Raw genomic sequence first — 25,100 nt, 5'->3', positions numbered from 1 at the left:
AGGAAGGAACTGCCAGGGACAAACATGTGACCCCAGACAGATGTTTCTCTGTCATGGTTCAAAATCTAAGTGATAAAACTTTGTAACTAAGTGAGCGGGGCGGGGGATAACAATTCACTCGGAAAGCTGGGACTGTACACAAACAGGCATGCTCTGATTGACCAAATTTTCTCTCCACAATATTGTCTTTTCAGTCGCTCACTCACTCAACTATAAATCAAACAACTGTCTTTTACCTGTGACTATAATGCACTGCAGCTAGCTTACCTAATTTTAGCCTCCTGAAGATCAAAAGATAAGTGGCTCCTTCTTTGGCCAAAAACTGTAATAATCTAGTCTGTTTTGTCTATTAGCGTGATACCATGTACTCCTCGTTCAGGACTACATTTTATAATTTCATTGGTCAAAACCTTTGCTTTTCACTAGTCCATTCAACGCAGCTGAGCCAATACTGTTATAGAAGGGCATTGTGTGGTTACTGCTTTGAAAATGAAGTTTTTAGACAAAGGGAATGCACGTCGTTTGGTGAGACTGAACTTCAGGTGTTTGTGGTGGTCATTGTTGCAGTATGAAAGGTTTAAAAAATCTTAAAATATGCTATACTGCATCAATCCCAATTTAATTCAATCTTCTTTGTCACTATCTCCATTTATATGGGCCATCAATAATACATTCACAATACATTCACTGACCATGAAGGACATAGCCATCGTCCACTTGAGCTGAGTGCAGCGAAATTGGCCATAGTGAAGCTTTACACTTGACATGACATCCGCAGCCTTGTCCACTCTTCTAACAGTATTAGTGTAGTAATGTGGTTGGACACGCTGGATTCTCATGTGACACACTTCAGAGACAGTACACTACCGAGGGCTTGTAGTGAGCGAGGGTGGCAGCCATGATGGGATGTGAAGAGGACTTGGGCGTTTAGTGACGACTGGATTTCCTTCTCCACACGGGGTTTGGAGGTTTATCCCCCATCACAGAAGCTTCACTGGACAGGCTGAGCACTCACATCGAAGAAGGGAGACAGGCTGATGGCCATAACAGGTCAGCAATGGAAAAGCAGTTTATTTTCTCTCTTGAGAAAGCATTGGAACAGGTGCTGCCCGGTGGTCAAGTGGTTAAGGCGGCAGCACACATGCCATGTTCCATTTGTTAAACATAGAAAGCCCTGTGTCATACAAAATTGACTGAGGCTTTGACTGTGATGTAGTGTCTTCATTGAAAGGATAAGTAGAGCTGTTCTCTGATGATTACGTGCATATTTCTGAAATCATGCATAGTATTTAAGCTCTGACACCATATTGAGCTCCAGCAGATTGGACAACAAAAACACCCAAACTATCCAAAACAAAAGTAGTCTTGTGGACAGATGTACACAAGTTGTTATTTGAGCAGAAATATTGACTATTTTGTTTATTAAAGTGGAGTGGAGGGGAGTACTTCTGTGTTTTACCCTTGACTGGATCCAGCAGTTAGATTTCTCTGCTTTCTCTTCTCTTGTGACGCTTCATCCAATCAACTTATAGACAACCGCTGTTGTGATTTTGGGCGTTACAAAAATAAATTGAATTTAATTGTAATAAGTATTTGTATGAACTTTTTCTGATCACTTCCAACAAGCCTTCCCAGATAGATCATGTGTAGAAATTGCCTCAGATCTGGCACAAGGTTATACACATATCAGCAAATTATGATCCATCAAGCTTCATTTAAGCAGCTCAATGCAGCTTACCAATTTTGACTGTTACTAATATACAATGACCAAAAATACAAACCCAGCACTTTTGATTTTGCTCCCACTTTCCATGAGCTGCAGAAAAAGACCAATTTCTGTCAAATATTGTTCACAAATTTGTCAAAATCTGTCTTAATAAGCAATTAATATAAATGTTAGCACCCCATTAGTAATGCACGTCCCACTGATCTTGAAAGGAAATAACAAATTATGGTTAAACTATTTACTTAATATTGTGATTGAAAAGGCTTCTTCTGCACTGCTATACTTTTCTTTATAAGCCTGGTTTACTGTCATTTACCACCATTTGTAACTGTGTTTATAAGTCAGGGCTAGTTGTCTGTGGATCCCTTCAAGGTTGAGCTGCGTTACTTAAAATTTAAACCAGTCAGTGAGTTTTTTTTTGCAGTTGCTGTTCAAAAATATCCTGGGGAAAAAAACCTCCAGCTTCTTTTCAAGAGTTGACACAGAGTCCATCAATAAAACAGGCTCCATGTGTGGTGTGCAGCAGGACTGAATGCAGAAGTGGAAAACAGCAGCTGGCACGGCACCAGCAGTAATGGACTCATGTAACACTCACTATTTTAAACATTATAAATTGCAATGATACCCCAGCTTTGTAAACAATGCATTATAGGAAGTTGTTGTGAGAGCACTCGGTATGCATTCTTGTGGATCAGTAGTAGTCAGTTAACGCACATGCTCCACTAAAAGACCATTTAAAGTTCTGTATTTGTCTTAACTCGAATGTGGCCGTAGGCATCAAACCAGATCGTTTATGATATAATAAAAGGCTGACATTTCTGCGACTGCAATTGGCCCTGGCATGCAGCATCTTATATATATATATCAATGATCTGTTTCTGGTCCATTAATCGGCAAACTCCAAATGGAATTCATGCTGATGAGGGACGAGCGTGTCTGTGACGAAGAAGAGCAGCACAGTGGCTTCTGGTATGTCTCTTGAAAAAAACATACACTAGTCGCACTCTTGAAATTAATGATTAACCGTCCTTGATGACTACTCCTGTTGGCTGTCGCAAGACATTGAGATGATGTTCACAGTGATGGCAAACCTTAGAGTGGGTAGAGTTAGATGTCTATAAAACATTAACCATGTTCAATTTCTCAGTGCACAAAGTTGGGCAAAGTATACTTGGACTTTGTAAATGTACATGGTTTAGTGGAGTTTATTGGCCTCACATTGTCACTGGCGGGTATAACTGTATCTGCGAAGACCCCGATGATCCTGCCAGCTGTCATTTTTCTGCGAGATGGATAAGATTAATGTCATACTGTGCACCATTCCTATAGAGTTAAGCATCACCACCAGAAAAGTTACATAGTGCATCTTTAATGTCCTAATCTTCTTATAAAAAAGAAAGAAATTCAAGCAGTATATATGCTGTTGTTTTGCTATTGTGGTTGTAATTCAAAGTAAAGAACTCTCAAGAAACTGTTTCCCTTTTAGATGGTTCTCTGGCTAGGCTTGAATTTCCAATAGTACCAATCCTGCTGATTTCAGGGCACGGCAGAGAGCATTTAAAATACATACTCCAATAGGTAAGTGCCACTGTCAGCACAATGGAGGAGGAATTTGGCACCACAGTCATTTTCCTACATTTCTTATTGCATGCTGTTAGCCCAGGCTGTATGAAATCTGAAAAGCGCCGAGCATGACCAAAAACCAAATAGACTGTGAAAAGTGAACACAAGGCCTCCATTTATTATTTGGAATTAAACGACAAAAGAGCGGCGCTGACTGATTTGGTGAGGGAACATCTGGGCATGTGTGGTGCTGACAAGGCATTCTTTGGACTTTCATGTTAGTAATGAATGGTTTCCACGAGTCTACAAAGGAAGTAAGATTATTTCTTCCCTGTGGTATGAAAAGAGGTTTAATGTGCATTTTGAACATATTTTTTACAGCATGTGATCTGAGTGGTTCACGATTAAAGATACACTTCCAAATTATCATGCAAGTTATATTTTTCTCATTTTTTTCCAAATAGTCAATATAAATGACATCCTTTTCAAGTCATCAACCTTCAGAGTACAATTTGAATGTTAATGAACAACAAACCTCCTAATGATGACAGTATTTTATTTTTTGTAAAAACTAAAATAATATACTGTTCCAAATTATTATGCACAACAGCATTTCAAACCATGTTATTCTTGTAAACAACTGAAAATGGTAATTTGTTAAATTAAAAGCATTAGCAGGTCATATTTACTGAAATCAAAAGCTATTTCAATTAAAACATCTTAACAGGTCAAGTTATATTACCTCTTTTTTGACAGGAGCTTCACAATTCTTGCATCCATTGAACTTGTAAGATTGTGGAGTTTCTGCTTATTCTTTGCAGAACGTCAGAATAACCTCACAGAGCTTCTGTTTGGATGTGAACTGCCTCCCGCCTTCATAGATCTTTCACGTGAGGATTCTCCAAAGGGTCTCAATAGGGTTGAGGTCAGGGGAAGATGGTGGCCACACCGTGCGTTTCTCTTCTTTTATGTCCATAGCAGCCAATGACGCAGAGATTTTATTTGCGGCATGGAGATGATTTTGCACGGTTCTTCTTTTTGTACCATTGAAGAAAGTGGTCAGTCAGAAACTCCACATACTTTACAGAGGTCATTTTTACAACTTCACGGACCCTCCTTGCTGACGTCCATCCATCCAGGGTTGCACGGCACTCATAAGTGAAAAAGACTGTTTGAAAAAGAGTCTTCATGTATCTCTGGAGCCACAGGAGCCGTTTCTGCTTGTGAGCATTGGTTAAGGGCCGAATAGGTTTATGCATAACTACAAGCCTCTGGAGGATCCTACAGCTTGATGTTCGTAGCACTCCAGAGGCAGCTTCAAATACCTGTTTGCTTCTTTGTAGTGGCATTTTAGCAGCTTCTCTCTTAATCCAATGTATTTGTCTGGCAGAGAGATTCCTAATTGTGCCTTTTTCTGCATAAATCTGTGTCTGCCCTGAATCAGATACAAATCTCTTAATAGTAAGATGATCACATTTAAGTTTTGGTGAAATAACAAATGTTTTCATACCATGTCCACGGCATTAAACTATTCACGCTTTTCTGCACCTGCAAGCTCCTTTTTCTTTCCCATATTGCTTGAAAATGGTGGTCTGCTTAATAAACTTGAACCTTTTTCCTTTAATTGGACTTACCTGGCAAACTTATTGGCACAGTCGAATCGGTGCAGCGGCTGCAGTGATGCGGTCGCTGCATCGGACTGTTTTGGTGAAGAAGTCAATCTACGTTCCTACCCTCACCTATGGTCATGAGCTTTGGGTAATGACCGAAAGGACAAAATTTTGGATGCAAATCGTCAAAATGAGTTTCCTCCGCTGGGTGGCGGGGCGCTCCCTTAGAGATAGGGTGAGGAGCTCAGCCCTCTGGTGGCACTACACAGAAAACAAGGCAATAAATGACATTTTTAAGCCAATTAAGCTAATTATGCCAGTTAATTAGGCGAGATACCTTAATTTTGTTAAACATGTAATGATGGTTTATCAATTAATAGTTTAACCATGAACAACCCTAGACGGAAAGTTCAATTTGATGTAACTCCGGTTAGCATTGCCCAAGTGATTGAGTCAGTGCAACAGGCAGAGATAGCAAACTGTGTGCCTATGAATGTTTAGGATTATTTTCATGCAAGGAATCCAAACCGTACATATATATTTGATGGCAATTAGATTTGGTTGTGATTTCTCTCACGTTGGTTGTATGGCTACGTTTTAAGCAGTGCTCAGGTGCGTAGCATACGGGCACATTATGTGTCACTGCGGGGAGCGCTCAGAGTGGTTGAGGCGGACAGGAGGAGGATGGATGTTCTAGCCTGTCCATGCTCATCCGTCTGCAGCTCACAGAGGGTCCAACAGACCCAGGGAGAGGCCGACATTCAAGCACCTCTTCCTTCCACTTTTAATTCTCCTCTCTCTTTTTGGGATACATTAGCGAGGGCATTTTTGTGTGTGTGTGTTTGCGTGTGTGTGTTTGCGTGTGTGTGTTACTGTATGTTCAAATCCATAGTGTCTGGGATAGTGAACAGAAACATCTGTGTGGAGTATGGACTGGAAACCCCAAGGTCAAAGTGGGAAACACCCCTAAAGGTGGTAGAGAATGATCAAGCCAAGATCCGGTGGGACTTCCAGGCACAGACTGACAGAATGGTAATGGCAAACCAACCAGACATTGTGGTGGTGGATAAACAGCAGAGGAAATCTGTTGTGGTTGATGTGGCAACACCAAGAGAGAAACTGAGAAACTGGAGAAATACTAAGGGCTCAGAGAGGAGCTGGAGAAGGTGTGGAAGGTGAAAGTGGTGCCCGTGGTCATCGGAGCTCTCGGGGCAGTGACCCTCAAACCGGAGGATTGGTTACAACCGGAAAAACATCAGATCAATGCAGTGATAGGAAAAGCAAATGCGTGTGTGTGTGCGTGTGTGCATGTGTGCGTGCATGTGTGCGTGTGTGCATGTGTTGGTGTGTGTTGCTTCCTTTTTACTTTTGCTTTATGCTATTTGCTGGAAATAGGACAATTCTGTTTCCATCCCTGAAAGTGTATTTCTGGCAGAACTGTTTTATTCAAATTATTCAATATTTTTTGCCGTATAGAAATCTCCCCTTGCAACACACTTTTAGCGCCTCAAAAACGGTGATGCATGTGAATACTAGTGATGGGCCAAAGGATTTGTGAGAGCTCGGAATGAGCAAGAAAGGATTGAATACCTACTTCTTTATTCCACAGTTTCAAAATCCAGTAACCCAGCTATAACTCGTCGACACCCATCCTCACACACATTCATGCATAATTCCACCCAGACAGCTATAGCTTCCCTCTGCGTTTGACACTCCTTATTTGCAAACACGTACACCAGTGATTCTCGCATTCACTGTCTGTTGCTCGGGGCAGATCTGGCAGCTCCCTGACCCTCTCAGTCATATTAGGACTTAACCGCGGCATGTCTGAGCCCCTTTCTGACAGTACTATTCGCCACGCCTTGCAAGAGAAGACAAGTACACGACGGGATTACACTTTGGAGTCAGTTCATATGGTGTTTTTTCTGCTGCGTTGGTGGTTTGGTGGCAGCGGTCCACTCCTTGCTAATCCTCGATAGTTTGGCTCTTCACATTGGTGCACATGGTTTGAGGATGCTTTTTGCTGTTGTTGCGTAGACGGGAGATGTGGTAAAAATGTGTTACAGTGGAGGACTTTATTTGCATGTTATGTACAAGCAGGTGGAGGTAGAGAAGCGTTATCTGAATACTCCAGAAGTGCGTTTTACCTGCAGGGGGACACTCTGTTGCACACATCTGTTGGTGAGGTACTGGATGGGTAGGAATGTGTGAGACTGAGTAATGGGGATGCCCTGGGAAAGTTGTAAGTGAAGCAGCTTATGTAGATTTTTGGTGAGAATTGTTCAGATGGTGTAAAAAAAAGTTTTTAATTCCACGTTATTCATGTACTGTGAGACGGCAGTGTGTCAGACTCAACCAGTTTCAGAAGATTGCGGTGTTGCAGTGCAATTACAATGAATTAACTTCAGAATGATGTATGTGCCCGTTCTGCCTTGGAAAATCTGGAGCAACGCCACTTGTCTAATGTACAGTGTCTCTGAAAACAAAAGTGTCACATTTAAAGGAGAACTTAGTGACATTTTTACCTTATTATACGTCTTGTGATGGTTAGATATGTATTTTTGGGGCATTCGAAGCTTCTGTCTCTGGGCGCAGAACCAGCCTTGCAACATGGCCGACGCTTACCCAAAGACTATTCTGAGAATCCCTGGCTCGTTTGTAAAATATTTGGCAGCACTAAATGTTTTTGTAGTTGATTATATTGCTTTGTTTAATTATTACTATTGATTATTTTTGTGGGATGAAAAAAAGTGTCCTTTATCTCCCCCTGCAGTTAGCTCTTTATTATCAAAGCAACAACAGAAAAACAACTTTATACGACAAAATAAAAAAACAAACTGGCCAAGAATGCTCATAATTGCTCATTGCTCATAATTCAGTTGTAATGCTGAGGGACATTATGGGATGCATTTTTGTCATGTCATAAGAATTTAAAATAGTTTCAAATTGAGGACAGCATTCATGGTCAAATTTACGTTATAACTGTACAAATTTTAACGTTTGGACCTGGTTTATAGTTTATACTTCATTCCATATCTGGTTCATAATTCCCGGGACATCACATGAAACAAAAACTGGCACAAAGTTTAAAGGTGGTATGGACGATTTTTTTCTGCAAATGTTTTATCATATTTCCTCGTGTCGTGGATAAATCATTTGTCCTGCCACGTATCAATCATAAAACGCACCTACCGCTCACCTGCAGCCGCGTCAGGCTCGTCCCCACGTTTCCGCGTGCCTAAGCGCATGGATCTATCATAATATAGTTCCCTCAGTGTACGGGGCAAAATGAAGACGGAGAAAGACAGTTCGAGCTGACGCAGAAGTGGACAGAAATCTACAGGAGACGAGCGATGCGATGCGCTCCGTTGCGCTAATAAACAAACGCACGTGTGTGTTGTATCAGGCCGCACGGGGGAGTGGCATGTGCACTGCCGCCTGAGTTCTCAAATCGCCGAAAAATCGTCCATTGCGCCTTTAATCTTCTCTGTCAAGCTAAATGAAGACAAAGGTGAAATATGCTGAAAAAACGTTTCTACCAAGGTAAACATTATTTTTTGTGGTTATTTCTTCATGATTATTCCTTTCCAAAACAGCCAATCTCCCTCAGAGTTGTACTATTCATACATACATCCCCCATGTGAAACCCCCCACCCACGCCGTTCAACTTCACAGCAGTGCAATTTCAGATAACTCTTTATTACTGCACTAAACATGACTTGGTGTAGAAAGGCTCTGCTCCCAATTTACTGTTAATTGTTTTTGTTAAATGCTCGGAGGCAGTGAATTACACAAAAACAATCTTATTAAGCCTAGGCTGAATGGAAAACAATTTGTTTGGATTTTCACCTTTAAAATGCTGATGACTTTGAAATGATTAATGCTTCCAATTTAGCTTCTGCGCCAAAGAGGTGAACATGCTGCTGTGTGGAAGATCAAGACAAGGGAATGGAAGAGAAATAAAATGAAATTGTAATCAGAGAGCTGGTTTAAGAGATGGAATAATTAGTGGAATGAAGGCTTTTCTCAATCAATATGCTCGCGCGCACATTTCGAGCATGTTCTAGGTCAGAGTTTCGCTTTGTTTCTCCAGAGAACCGGGCGGACCACACTTGTCCCAGTCTAAAATCAAAGAATCCAATACATGCAAACGAGAGCTGAGAGAAGGGGCGGGGCCACAGGAAATGTAGCTTTAGCCATAATAGCATACTTAAAATTGCAGTAACATTGATGAAGTAGTAACGTTTGTATTGATCCGATACCATGTAGGTGTCACTGATGTAGTAGTGACAATTGTATTGATCCGATACCATGTAGGTGTCACTGATGTAGTAGTGACATTTGTATTGATCCGATACCATGTAGGTGTCACTGATGTAGTAGTGACAATTGTATTGATCCGATACCATGTAGGTGTCACTGATGTAGTAGTGACATTTGTATTGATCCGATACCATGTAGGTGTCACTGATGTAGTAGTGACATTTGTATTGATCCGATACCATGTAGGTGTCACTGATGTAGTAGTGACATTTGTATTGATCCGATACCATGTAGGTGTCACTGATGTAGTAGTGACATTTGTATTGATCCGATACCATGTAGGTGTCACTGATGTAGTAGTGACATTTGTATTGATCCGATACCATGTAGGTGTCACTGATGTAGTAGTGACATTTGTATTGATCCGATACCATGTAGGTGTCACTGATGTAGTAGTGACATTTGTATTGATCCGATACCATGTAGGTGTCACTGATGTAGTAGTGACATTTGTATTGATCCGATACCATGTAGGTGTCACTGATGTAGTAGTGACATTTGTATTGATCCGATACCATGTAGGTGTCACTGATGTAGTAGTGACATTTGTATTGATCCGATACCATGTAGGTGTCACTGATGTAGTAGTGACATTTGTATTGATCCGATACCATGTAGGTGTCACTGATGTAGTAGTGACATTTGTATTGATCCGATACCATGTAGGTGTCACTGATGTAGTAGTGACATTTGTATTGATCCGATACCATGTAGGTGTCACTGATGTAGTAGTGACATTTGTATTGATCCGATACCATGTAGGTGTCACTGATGTAGTAGTGACATTTGTATTGATCCGATACCATGTAGGTGTCACTGATGTAGTAGTGACATTTGTATTGATCCGATACCATGTAGGTGTCACTGATGTAGTAGTGACATTTGTATTGATCCGATACCATGTAGGTGTCACTGATGTAGTAGTGACAATTGTATTGATCCGATACCATGTAGGTGTCACTGATGTAGTAGTGACATTTGTATTGATCCGATACCATGTAGGTGTCACTGATGTAGTAGTGACATTTGTATTGATCCGATACCATGTAGGTGTCACTGATGTAGTAGTGACATTTGTATTGATCCGATACCATGTAGGTGTCACTGATGTAGTAGTGACATTTGTATTGATCCGATACCATGTAGGTGTCACTGATGTAGTAGTGACATTTGTATTGATCCGATACCATGTAGGTGTCACTGATGTAGTAGTGACATTTGTATTGATCCGATACCATGTAGGTGTCACTGATGTAGTAGTGACATTTGTATTGATCCGATACCATGTAGGTGTCACTGATGTAGTAGTGACATTTGTATTGATCCGATACCATGTAGGTGTCACTGATGTAGTAGTGACATTTGTATTGATCCGATACCATGTAGGTGTCACTGATGTAGTAGTGACATTTGTATTGATCCGATACCATGTAGGTGTCACTGATGTAGTAGTGACATTTGTATTGATCCGATACCATGTAGGTGTCACTGATGTAGTAGTGACATTTGTATTGATCCGATACCATGTAGGTGTCACTGATGTAGTAGTGACATTTGTATTGATCCGATACCATGTAGGTGTCACTGATGTAGTAGTGACATTTGTATTGATCCGATACCATGTAGGTGTCACTGATGTAGTAGTGACATTTGTATTGATCCGATACCATGTAGGTGTCACTGATGTAGTAGTGACATTTGTATTGATCCGATACCATGTAGGTGTCACTGATGTAGTAGTGACATTTGTATTGATCCGATACCATGTAGGTGTCACTGATGTAGTAGTGACATTTGTATTGATCCGATACCATGTAGGTGTCACTGATGTAGTAGTGACATTTGTATTGATCCGATACCATGTAGGTGTCACTGATGTAGTAGTGACATTTGTATTGATCCGATACCATGTAGGTGTCACTGATGTAGTAGTGACATTTGTATTGATCCGATACCATGTAGGTGTCACTGATGTAGTAGTGACATTTGTATTGATCCGATACCATGTAGGTGTCACTGATGTAGTAGTGACATTTGTATTGATCCGATACCATGTAGGTGTCACTGATGTAGTAGTGACATTTGTATTGATCCGATACCATGTAGGTGTCACTGATGTAGTAGTGACATTTGTATTGATCCGATACCATGTAGGTGTCACTGATGTAGTAGTGACATTTGTATTGATCCGATACCATGTAGGTGTCACTGATGTAGTAGTGACATTTGTATTGATCCGATACCATGTAGGTGTCACTGATGTAGTAGTGACATTTGTATTGATCCGATACCATGTAGGTGTCACTGATGTAGTAGTGACATTTGTATTGATCCGATACCATGTAGGTGTCACTGATGTAGTAGTGACATTTGTATTGATCCGATACCATGTAGGTGTCACTGATGTAGTAGTGACATTTGTATTGATCCGATACCATGTAGGTGTCACTGATGTAGTAGTGACAATTGTATTGATCCGATACCATGTAGGTGTCACTGATGTAGTAGTGACAATTGTATTGATCCGATACCATGTAGGTGTCACTGATGTAGTAGTGACATTTGTATTGATCCGATACCATGTAGGTGTCACTGATGTAGTAGTGACATTTGTATTGATCCGATACCATGTAGGTGTCACTGATGTAGTAGTGACATTTGTATTGATCCGATACCATGTAGGTGTCACTGATGTAGTAGTGACATTTGTATTGATCCGATACCATGTAGGTGTCACTGATGTAGTAGTGACATTTGTATTGATCCGATACCATGTAGGTTTCACTGATGTAGTAGTGACATTTGTATTGATCCGATACCATGTAGGTGTCACTGATGTAGTAGTGACAATTGTATTGATCCGATACCATGTAGGTGTCACTGATGTAGTAGTGACATTTGTATTGATCCGATACCATGTAGGTGTCACTGATGTAGTAGTGACAATTGTATTGATCCGATACCATGTAGGTGTCACTGATGTAGTAGTGACATTTGTATTGATCCGATACCATGTAGGTGTCACTGATGTAGTAGTGACATTTGTATTGATCCGATACCATGTAGGTGTCACTGATGTAGTAGTGACATTTGTATTGATCCGATACCATGTAGGTGTCACTGATGTAGTAGTGACATTTGTATTGATCCGATACCATGTAGGTGTCACTGATGTAGTAGTGACATTTGTATTGATCCGATACCATGTAGGTGTCACTGATGTAGTAGTGACATTTGTATTGATCCGATACCATGTAGGTGTCACTGATGTAGTAGTGACAATTGTATTGATCCGATACCATGTAGGTGTCACTGATGTAGTAGTGACATTTGTATTGATCCGATACCATGTAGGTGTCACTGATGTAGTAGTGACATTTGTATTGATCCGATACCATGTAGGTGTCACTGATGTAGTAGTGACATTTGTATTGATCCGATACCATGTAGGTGTCACTGATGTAGTAGTGACATTTGTATTGATCCGATACCATGTAGGTGTCACTGATGTAGTAGTGACATTTGTATTGATCCGATACCATGTAGGTGTCACTGATGTAGTAGTGACATTTGTATTGATCCGATACCATGTAGGTGTCACTGATGTAGTAGTGACATTTGTATTGATCCGATACCATGTAGGTGTCACTGATGTAGTAGTGACATTTGTATTGATCCGATACCATGTAGGTGTCACTGATGTAGTAGTGACATTTGTATTGATCCGATACCATGTAGGTGTCACTGATGTAGTAGTGACATTTGTATTGATCCGATACCATGTAGGTGTCACTGATGTAGTAGTGACAATTGTATTGATCCGATACCATGTAGGTGTCACTGATTTAGTAGTGACAATTGTATTGATCCGATACCATGTAGGTGTCACTGATGTAGTAGTGACATTTGTATTGATCCGATACCATGTAGGTGTCACTGATGTAGTAGTGACATTTGTATTGATCCGATACCATGTAGGTGTCACTGATGTAGTAGTGACATTTGTATTGATCCGATACCATGTAGGTGTCACTGATGTAGTAGTGACATTTGTATTGATCCGATACCATGTAGGTGTCACTGATGTAGTAGTGACATTTGTATTGATCCGATACCATGTAGGTTTCACTGATGTAGTAGTGACATTTGTATTGATCCGATACCATGTAGGTGTCACTGATGTAGTAGTGACAATTGTATTGATCCGATACCATGTAGGTGTCACTGATGTAGTAGTGACATTTGTATTGATCCGATACCATGTAGGTGTCACTGATGTAGTAGTGACAATTGTATTGATCCGATACCATGTAGGTGTCACTGATGTAGTAGTGACAATTGTATTGATCCGATACCATGTAGGTGTCACTGATGTAGTAGTGACATTTGTATTGATCCGATACCATGTAGGTGTCACTGATGTAGTAGTGACATTTGTATTGATCCGATACCATGTAGGTGTCGCTGATGTAGTAGTGACATTTGTATTGATCCGATACCATGTAGGTGTCGCTGATGTAGTAGTGACATTTGTATTGATCCGATACCATGTAGGTGTCGCTGATGTAGTAGTGACATTTGTATTGATCCGATACCATGTAGGTGTCACTGATGTAGTAGTGACATTTGTATTGATCCGATACCATGTAGGTGTCACTGATGTAGTAGTGACATTTGTATTGATCCGATACCATGTAGGTGTCACTGATGTAGTAGTGACATTTGTATTGATCCGATACCATGTAGGTGTCACTGATGTAGTAGTGACATTTGTATTGATCCGATACCATGTAGGTGTCACTGATGTAGTAGTGACAATTGTATTGATCCGATACCATGTAGGTGTCACTGATGTAGTAGTGACATTTGTATTGATCCGATACCATGTAGGTGTCACTGATGTAGTAGTGACATTTGTATTGATCCGATACCATGTAGGTGTCACTGATGTAGTAGTGACATTTGTATTGATCCGATACCATGTAGGTGTCACTGATGTAGTAGTGACATTTGTATCGATCCAATACTAATACAATGCATTGGTGAAACTCTATTTCTATAAATAATTTGACCTCGGTGTTCTTATCTTTGCTCCATCTCAACTTGAACTGATCTAACATTTTATTAATGTGCATATACAAATTCAAGCAGGCCATCTCATGCTCAGGTTTTAGATGTGATTAATTACTCTGTTAAATAACGTTTTGGTCTTATTGCCTTCATCAGATCTTTTCCTTTTGAACCATTCCCATTGAGTGGGTGGAGCCTCACCCTCCACTTCATACAAATGTACATAAAAAGACACCTATAGCTTACAATCTTCGGAGGAAGCACTTTAAATCATGGTCAATGTTAAGTCGATGAGGAGAAAGAAAGTGGATGAAGCAATATATGTACGGTAATAAAAGAAATGTACTGTAAGTGATACTTTTCAATAACTCACTGTTTTAGAAATGTATACATCTTACATCTGCATAGTCTTATTTCTTCAGGATCAACTTTAAATGTATTTGTTTTTGTTTGTTTGTATGTACTGTAAAAGTCTGGTGATGAGGTGGTCAAAAGTATCAGAAATCCCATGGGGCGTGCTAATTGATATCCAAACTAGTATCAAAACCAGATATTCCTTTGAGCAAGTATCAATCCTAAAAAAAACTTTTACAGGAAAAAATATTTAGAATGATCTTGAGTTCTATCAGAAATAGTATAAGTCCACAATGTTAAAATAAAAATGTTTAGTGTCTATGGTCTTAAACTTTCACATTAATAAATTGCTTTTTTAATTATCCTTGTGGTATAGGATAGGATTATTGGCATTATAAATGTTTGAAATTTCAGTATAGTGACAACATAGAACATTGGTAAAGACCAAATGCAGCACCGGTCTTCCTAGAACGCGTTAGAGACTAAGCATTGATTCAATGAATGAAACTTTTATGAAGAGGAGATGTTCAGTCACAGAGGTAAAGCTGTGAAGGAGCAGAGGGAGGCAGAGAAACAAAGGAGGATTGATGAGAAAACCCTGGTGTCACCGGGAATAACATGAGACTAATTCAAAATTTGTTTCTCACGCAATGATTTTCTTTTTGTCTGGACTGGATCGAGCACATCGATGAAGGTCAGCATTCTGTGACCACATCTGTGAGCAAACAGTGTAAGCTTAGATTTTATTGCAAGGAGAAACGCTGATTTGTGTACATAAGGATTTCTATTACTATTATATTACTCCTTTATTAACTCCAAATAAGTTAGGCTGAATTAGAATTTTAAATAGTTTGATTTATGTATATGTTTTTGTATGAAATATTTCAACAAAATCAAGCAAGAAATTGCTTCTATGATTTTTTGTCAGATTTATATGTTCGAAATAAATTGAATTTTGTCAATTTTTAAATATAAAATGCCCAATTTTTTTATATGAAAATATTGCATGATGAAAAACCTGTATTTTTGTCTTTTATTTTTTTTTTTATGTGAGGATACAGTTTCTAATATATCTTATTTTTTTTATTTACTTATTTTTTTCCTATTTGTCTGCAGTGGATCAAAAGTTACTGTATTTTAAAATGAATTGTCCTTTTGTCTTTTTAGTTACTCTAAAAATCCATTGATTAAAATACAAATATCACCAGCATGTAAAAATCGGACCTAATTATTACACTCTGATTCGTCCAAAAAAATGTTGGCCATGTAATCGTACCCAGTGTAGACGATACGTCACAATCTCTACCGTTAGCACAGTTTGCAATGGAAAAAAATATTTTTGTGTATTTCCTCAGTACTAAACATGCAGAACATTGACTTAAAGCTTTTGGGTTTGCTCTTCTTCTTCACTCTTGGCATTTCCGATCGTCCACCGACTGCGTTTTGACCTTTCCTCGTCTGACGGGAGCGGGCGTCCTGTCACGGCTCCCATTAACCGTCTGCGCTCTAAACACGGGGCCGACGCTCTGCTGTGTCCAGATAAAGTAAAAGATCATCCCCAGGCTCTGTCCTGCTTTAATCAAACCGGCTCCTGGGGTTCAGGCGGAGAGACCGGTGAATGGACAGGAAATTAGAGGAGTGAGTGGAGGAGGAGACCGGCCGCACATTGTCAAAGAATAACGTTTATATTAGAGAAAATGACTCACTGAAATCAGAATCAGGGTCAGATTAATCCCCAACGGATTGATTGGATTTAATACTGGTCTAGAAATATTTTATGAACCCAGTTGAGTTATATAACACTTTTTTTTAACCATGTTATAACTTTATTCCATTATCAAAAACATACCTGGAGTTGTATTTAACTACATTCACCATTGTTTACTGAATTCTATTTAATGATCCCACTCCCCTATTTCCCAAATGTGTCAAAGGTAAAGATCTGGAGCTTTCCTGTACTCTTTTTAATTCCATGAATCATCACCAGAATCCTTTTTCTGCCTCAAATCACATTCATCACAACTGTGTGGCTTCATTAACATGCCTGGGCAAGCTAGCTTTATTTCCCCATGGTCATTCCAGTGTTTGTTTCAAGGTATTGTCACAATAAATAAATACTAAATGTTAGATAGAGCAGTTTCATGCCGCATTGAGGAATATTTCAAGCATTAAAATCTCCCTGGAAGATAGTGGGCCTTTAAAAGACACAGCATCCATTCTGCATATTGTTATGGTCCTTTAAACATGCTCTTGAGTATCTTTAGTTTGGTATCTCATGTGTCTATTGAAAAGCACAGATAAATTGTTTAAAAAAATAATAAAAAATAAAAGAGCTAGACCAGATAGCAAAAATAAAATACTAGTAAACATCAAATAAACAAAATCATGGCATATTTCAATTCAAATAAAGGTCCCACATAAGGATTTGGTGTTAACACGGCAGCAGAAGGAATTACCATAAGGAAATAAACTCAGATATGCTACTTGCATATACTGTAAGTATGCAGTTGTGACGAACACTACTTGATGGCAGAAGTGCTCATAAAAAGTCTGGTGATAATTTTTGGATTATTACCGCTCTGGAGATCTAACAAATCTGGAAGGGTGTGTTTTCTGGGGCTCAGAGGGAGAGGACCTTGTAAACAGGATTAATGAAACAAGCGTGAGTGAAGCTGAATACAACTCCAGCAAAGGTTTTGATGAGAGAACCATGTTAGAACAAGGTTAAAAGCTCAGATAAGTACATATTCGTAGAGCTGGGTTGAAATAATCGATTTTCCGATTTTTAATCGATTTGCATATTAATCACCGATTATCGATTCGTACGTCCAAAGATCGATTTTTTTTTAAAAAATTTTAAATTATTATTATTATTATTATTATTATTATTTATTTTTACAACTTTCAACAAAATTCTTTTCTACATTTCCCTCAGTGAACTTCAATCTACCTTCAAGAAAGATCATTCAGGACTCCTGGATGATCTTTCTTGAAGGTAGATTGACCCTTAACCTTTTCATCAGTCTTCCATCAGTAACTACCAATACTTGTAAGATTTGCTGTTTAATATTGATATAATACTAGTTTTAATATGTTGCTTCTCTACACAGTCATGAAGTGAAGGAAACGGTTCAAATACATTTTTCATTTTTAATAACATTAACCCCCGGATCGAATCGAAATCGGATCGAATCGGAAATCAGATAGAAATCGGAGCGAATCGGATGGGATCTGAGAAATCTGAAAAAATCGATTTTGAAACGTAAAAATCTGAATCGAATCGATTCTTGAAATCTGAATCGAAACCCAGCTCTACATATTCGGCATCATTTAAATTAATCCAATCTTATACTTTTCGACAAAAGATACATATTTTACTGCAAATATCACCAGAAATTTCTACCCTTCCGACTCTTTTGCAGTGTGTAAGGTAATGTGGAGAGTGGGGAGTCGGAGCGAGCAGAGATGGGGGTATCAGGCAGTGACATTTTCATTAGTTCATTGTCAGGTAAAGCTCCATAGACCACTGGGTTGACATATAAGACGTTTTCTCACACTGCTCACATGAACGATTCGACGGAGAGGAGCGGATCTTAACTCGGTGAACACGTGCGGAACTGCAGCGCTTTATCTTGGTCCATCTATTGAAATGCTAAAGAAATATTTACCTTTGCTGCCACACCTTTTCCTGCCTCTCCATAATCACCGCACTACTTCATGTTTAGAAGTGTGATATTTTAAAAAAAAGGAACCCAATCCTCTCTCTCTAAACTACATGTTGTATTGAGCGCTCTAGTTGTGTAACATTAAAGAAATACTGTTGAGAGTGTTATTTAACCATGTTTCTGTGCATTATAAACGTTAAATATTGTACAGAGGTGGGTACAATATTTAACAGAGGTGGGAGTAAACAAAAATGTACTTAAGTAAGAGTACTGTAACTTGACATCTGATAACCTATACAATTTGAACTGTAAATGGAAGGCCAAAACACTAAATAAGGATAAACTGTGGTCTTTAAAAATTGAACATTATTTCTGCAGAGTGATAAACACAAATGTTCAGATGACTTTACATTGTCAACATAAAGCTTTAAAAAATGTATAAACTTGAAACTTGTAGATTTGTAAATTAAAACTTGTAGACTTTCTCACAGTAGGAAGAGTAACTAAAACCTTTACTCAAGAGTACTGTTAAACCATTTTTACTCCCAATTAGTCAAGTGGAAGTAAAATTATGGGTCCTGAAAGTATAATTGTATTAAAGTCCTAGGTACCGAAACTAATCTTTTATCAGGTGACATTCAGATTAATTTGTTTGTGCGATTGATTTGAGTTATAACTGAACATAGATAGTAAAAATATGTTTTAATATAGGATTTAACATGTCAGGGCCAGAAAATTAGTGTTGTGAATGGGGAAATGACCATGTGTGTATCATGAGTGTTGTGAATGGGGAAATGACCATGTGTGTATCATGAGTGTTGTGAATGGGGAAATGACCATGTGTGTTTCATGAGTGTTGTGAATGGGGAAATGACCATGTGTGTAGCATGAGTGTTGTGAATGGGGAAATGACCATGTGTGTATCATGAATGTTGTGAATGGGGAAATGACCATGTGTGTAGCATGAGTGTTGTGAATGGGGAAATGACCATGTGTGTATCATGAATGTTGTGAATGGGGAAATGACCATGTGTGTAGCATGAGTGTTGTGAATGGGGAAATGACCATGTGTGTATCATGAATGTTGTGAATGGGGAAATGACCATGTGTGTAGCATGAGTGTTGTGAATGGGGAAATGACCATGTGTGTTTCATGAGTGTTGTGAATGGGGAAATGACCATGTGTGTAGCATGAGTGTTGTGAATGGGGAAATGACCATGTGTGTAGCATGAGTGTTGTGAATGGGGAAATGACCGTGTGTGTATCATGAATGTTGTGAATGGGGAAATGACCATGTGTGTATCATGAATGTTGTGAATGGGGAAATGACCATGTGTGTAGCATGAGTGTTGTGAATGGGGAAATGACCATGTGTGTAGCATGAGTGTTGTGAATGGGGAAATGACCGTGTGTGTAGCATGAGTGTTGTGAATGGGGAAATGACCATGTGTGTAGCATGAGTGTTGTGAATGGGGAAATGACCATGTGTGTATCATGAATGTTGTGAATGGGGAAATGACCATGTGTGTATCATGAGTGTTGTGAATGGGGAAATGACCATGTGTGTATCATGAGTGTTGTGAATGGGGAAATGACCATGTGTGTATCCACTGCAAAAGCAAGCATTTAACTGATCTGGAGAATTCCCACAGAGAATCCAGGAAAACAGAGAATCCAAAATCAGAACTGACACGATATCTTAAGCTGACGCAATTACAGCGGTCGATGCTGAAGCTGTGCAAGTGCAGCGGGAGCAAATTGCTGATCACAAAATCAATGTATGAAAGATGTATTTGTGTGACAAAAATCCTATTCTTTCCTTCATTACAACTGTTATAAACTGTGCATCTCGTCTCAGAGGGAAATCTGAGAGGAAAGAAGTGGTTTTGAGTGCAGCTACAACATTCTTTATGTGAGTGATGTTTCTAGAGAAGACCTTGATGGCCAATTGAGGGACAAAGCCGCAAACGAGATGGAATAGTTGGACCCTGACTAGAGTTTATATCATGATTTTATAGTTATAGTTAGTTTATGGGAGGACTGTTATTGAACACTAACTCTAGACAATGGTGGTGTCTGATGGTCTGACAGGTAGGAGGCAGCAGTGCACCAACCATGCCGAGTCTGCCGGAAAACAATAATGAGAAAAGATAGCGGCGTTTGCTATCTTGAAACTACAAACAGTTGCTCGGATGAAGTACAGCGTGGCACTCGAGGACCTGTTGAAATATTGGGAATACGAGCACCTTGAGGACTCGTCTGACAAAATGTAGAGCACAACAAAAAGTAGGGCTTTATTCAAGAAATTAAAAGTAAAAGTGTAAAATTATAATAACATTTAAATTGATTTAAATTATTCCAACAGGCTGTTTCCATTGAAGTTCTTGAATCTGTGTATGGTTTGTTCTTTCGTTTTTATGTCCAAACGAGAGAAAAACAAACGCACACAAATACCTTAGCAAACAAAGTGACACATTGCAGACACTTTTACACTTTAACACTGAGCTAAGTTGGTATGTAGTGTGTCCAAAGGGGCTGAAGGGCTTTAGCGGGCCGTGCTGATGTGGGTACTCAAAATGATCTCCATTGACCGATAACGTCATAATATTAAACAAACAAAACAAAATTACTTTTTTTTAAATGGAATTTTTGTGTGTGTGTTTTTTTTTCAACTTCAAATTGTATTAATGTTTTTTCGGTTTAAAATGAAAAAAACAAACCCTAAAGAACAAACCATACACAGATTCTCATGATTTTCATCACGTAAATTTTGCACTTCAGGAAATTAATCATTAAACAAAAGAATGACTTATGACAAACCATATGCTTTTGCTAACAAGAGTATTGTCTGTAGCCCTCTCCATTGAAAAGACTGAAGCTGATATATTATTGCTTAACTTCCAGCCTTCTTTTCTCTTTTAAAGTTTTTCTATAAAAATCCACGTCTCTCAGTCCCACATACAGGAGCAGACTGTAGCGTTGGTCCTCCCACCTGCCTGCTGTCTGTGCTTCTTTTAAAGCAGATCCATCCATCGTGTCCTGCCTCCCCCGTTCACCTCCTACCACACCATTCATCTTCATCATCATCATTGTATCCTCGTTCAAACGGCTCTCAGCTCTTTGTCTAAGTCACTGTCGACGGGAGATGTGCACCCATATCTCCTCGGAGCTGTTTTCACTTTACAGTCCAGTGTAGAACTTAAAAACATACACCCATTTCAGGGTTTCGATTCCAGAACAAATGAACCTCAAAATTTTCAACACAATTTTAAGCTGTGTATTTGCTGTATTTACGTTTCTCGGGTAAACCATGAAAGTGGTTTTGTGTAGTGATGGACACAAAAATATATAAGATACACATGTAATAATCTGCCATATATCACTGTTTCAAATGTCTTTGTTAAACCAAAAACTGTTTGAGAAATATGTCGGTGTAATCCCTCATTCGTCCAGGCGTGTTCCATAGTAGAAAAAACTTCAGTTGTAGTCATCTGGATTCAGTTAGAAAAAATAGACGTTTCGACTCTCATCCAAGAGTCATTGTCAATAAAAGTCTCTCCCATAGTGGCCAACCTGTACATGGAGCACTTTGAGAAGAAGGCACTGGCCTCATTCTCAGGCATAGCCCCAAAACTGTGGCTTCGCTATGTCGATGATACGTTTGTAACAATCAAGAAACAAGAGCTGGAAACCTTCTCTGATCACATCAATGCTGTGGACCCACATATCAGGTTTACAAGAGAAGACGCTAAGGAGAATCGCTTGGCCTTTCTTGATTGTTCCACGATCAGAGGAGAGGACGGGAAGCTCCAAATAGAAGTATATAGGAAACCTACACACACGGACCAGTATCTGCTCTTTGGTTCCAACCACCCACTACAGCACAAGCTGGGTGTGATCAGAACCTTACAATACAGAGCTCAAGGTGTGCCCACCAGCTCAGAGGGCAAGAAGAAAGAGGAAAACATGTCCGAAATGCCCTCTCAGCCTGTGGTTACCCCGCTTGGGCTCTCAACAGAGTGAAGAGAACCAAGAAGCAGGACAAAAGGGAAACTGAACAGAGAAGGAAGGGTGTTTCTATCCCTTATGTGTCTGGCCTGTCGGAAAAACTGCAGAGAATTTTTAGACAACACGAAGTCCCTGTTTATTTTAAACCAGAAAAACACTTTAAGACAAAAACTGGTTCATCCTAAGGACAAGTTGCCGACTCAAAAACAGAGCAATGTAGTTTACTCGATCCAATGCAGTGAAGAAAGCTGTAAAGAACGTTACATAGGTGAGACGAAACAGCCTCTACACAAGAGGCTTTATCAGCACAGAAGAAATACAAGTTCAGGACCTCAGAGTGCCGTGCATCTCCATCTTGAAGCCTCTAATCACTCGTTTGAAGACGGTGAGGTGAAGGTTTTAAGCAGGAGAAAAGATGGTTTGAAAGAGGAGTCAAGGAAGCTATTTTTGTTAAAAAAGAAAGACCTTCTTTAAACAGAAATGGAGGGCTAAGATTCAATCTTCCTGGTATCTATAATGGTATACTGAACCCCTGGAAAGGTAGAGGACCAGGACAAGGACATTTAGATGCTAATCAGGTACTCAGGGTGGTTGAGCCAGGGTCTCACAAAGACAAAGAGGATTCTAATAGCCCATTAAGATTCTGAATAGGCTAGCTCGGTAGATACAAGGGGGGAGTTTCTGTTGAAACAAACAACTCTTGCTACTTCAGGAAAGCTCCGCCCAATGGGCGGGTCTTACCACAGAACAGTATTAATATCGGAGTTCTCGATCTAAATTCTTTTATTGACAATGACTCTTGGATGAGAGTCGAAACGTCTATTTTTTCTAACTGAGTCCAGATGACTACAACTGAAGTTTTTTTTCTACTGTTTGAGAAATACATTTTTCATAAACAAAATTGAATATGCCAACTGAATTACATAATGATATGGTTTCATATGGATCCAGGTGAGTGAGAAGAGTTCTGCAATGCACTGTAAAAGGAAGAAAATGTCTCTTAAAGAAAATTACCTGATGAATGAATCAAAACAACATCAAAACAAAATGAATCCCTGACCAGGTGTAGGCTAAACCCAAAGCTTATTGTGTGCATGCAAAATGTAAATGTATCTAAAAAAATAATACAAAATATTAGTCAGATAGAATCAACAGATTTTCAGGGCGGTTTAAGGAGAGTAATAGCCCTCAAGACAAAAGACTCCACTGTGTCCAGTAGCGTGAGCAACACAGCCAGCATCCAGGGGGAGCTAGGTCTGGAAACATTATTATTCTTTTGAAAATGGGTTGAACTCTTAAAGTTTTACACCAACTGTTCCATTTTCTTAATATACTGTACAGTGTTCTCTGATATAGCAAAAATCTAACATCCAACATTTTGCTACCAACCAGGAAGCTTCTTCAGGGCTGGGATTAGTGACTGACCTTAAGCTCTATCTAAAAGACCTTCGTACGGCTTGGTCAGATGTGAGAAAGCTGAAAGCACAGTCCTCTATGTCTGTTTAAGGTCAGCCTCAAAGATCTTTCATCAACGACCTCCTTCACCCCTCTTTCAAACCATCGAGAAACAGAAATGTGCCCCTTTTGTCAAAAGTGTCAGTCAAGACCAGAGGAGGTTTTATGGCCATGTTCATAGAGGCGTTTCTCGAATGGTTGAGCTGTTTCACCAATATACATGCTTTTATAACCTTCCAACATCAACCTTTTCTCAGCCCAAGCAATCACCAAGTTCATATTGTGTTTTTCCCCACTGTCAAATGCTGTTCCCAACAACCTTATTCTGTACAATACTCCTACCTCAACCTACACATTTACACGCCCTTTTAGCTCATTTGTAGAGAATTTCCCATTATGATCTGATTACTTTCATCAGCGCAATCCCGAAAACATTTCCTCTGTTATCGACCAGCGTTAGTTCAGCGAAGACTACAAGATGGTAATGATCCTCTTGTGTTTGTCGTATAGAGAGACATGTTGATCTATCTCACTCCGCTCCTGTCTCCCTAGTGCTGCTCCTCATTCCGAACCATCCATTCTTTATAAGCCCAATCAGTCACCGCACTCCCCTGACGCCTCTATCTCTCACTTTTCTCTCTCTCTCTCTATCTATCTCCCTTTGTCAGCAATATTGCACCTTTCGCATCCAAAAAAACGTATTCTTTAAACATCTACCACCTTTCTCATACAGATTAGTGGTTGGTCCCATATTCGGGCTTTGTGCCTGATTCACGATTGACTGACAAAGAGAGGGAGAGAAACGTATAAATCAAAAGCCGTAAAGCAAATGGAGTGTTAATTGTCTAGTGGCGTTGAAAAATGGTTTGGGCTTCTTACCTGAATAAATCATTGTCCCAGCAATGATGCAGATATATAGTATTTTTACTCGTCTGCAGCAAATGAAGTTAGTACAAAGGGTTAATGCATCCTTTACGAAAGGTTTTCTTGCAGATTGTCGCGGTCTAGATTAAATACAATACATCCATGTCAAATTAATGCCCCAAAAGTTCTATTTTCACCCACCCCCTATCTCCTCCCGCTGCTCTGTACTTCCTTGCAGTCATCCCAAATATTTTGACTCCAGGGTATACACATAGAGTTAGAAAATGTCACTTAGCCATTTTTCTACAATAAAAAGTAGGGACATGAGACAAGATATTGCAAGGTAAAAATGCTACAATCTTGATAAATATGAAATTAGCTTGTGCGGTTTCTACAATGTTCTACAATGACCACAACAGCATAAAATAAATGAAATTGTGTAGTCTCGTTTTGTGGAACCA

General features: G+C 39.4%; 1 protein-coding gene across 1 annotated transcript in view; it reads left to right on the top strand.

Annotated features, from left to right (window-relative positions):
- LOC140353432 (inactive N-acetylated-alpha-linked acidic dipeptidase-like protein 2) overlaps positions 1 to 25,100 on the top strand; it is a 440,212-nt gene that overhangs the window by 69,497 nt on the left and 345,615 nt on the right. The gene's annotated exons all lie outside the window — the stretch shown is intronic.

The sequence above is a fragment of the Eucyclogobius newberryi genome, unplaced genomic scaffold (genome assembly GCF_026437365.1).
Source record: "Eucyclogobius newberryi isolate DKJ021-1_F unplaced genomic scaffold, fEucNew1.0.hap1 SCAF_9, whole genome shotgun sequence".
NCBI classification, from domain to species: Eukaryota; Metazoa; Chordata; class Actinopteri; order Gobiiformes; family Gobiidae; genus Eucyclogobius; species Eucyclogobius newberryi.
This window is presented reverse-complemented; position numbering and strand designations above follow the sequence as displayed.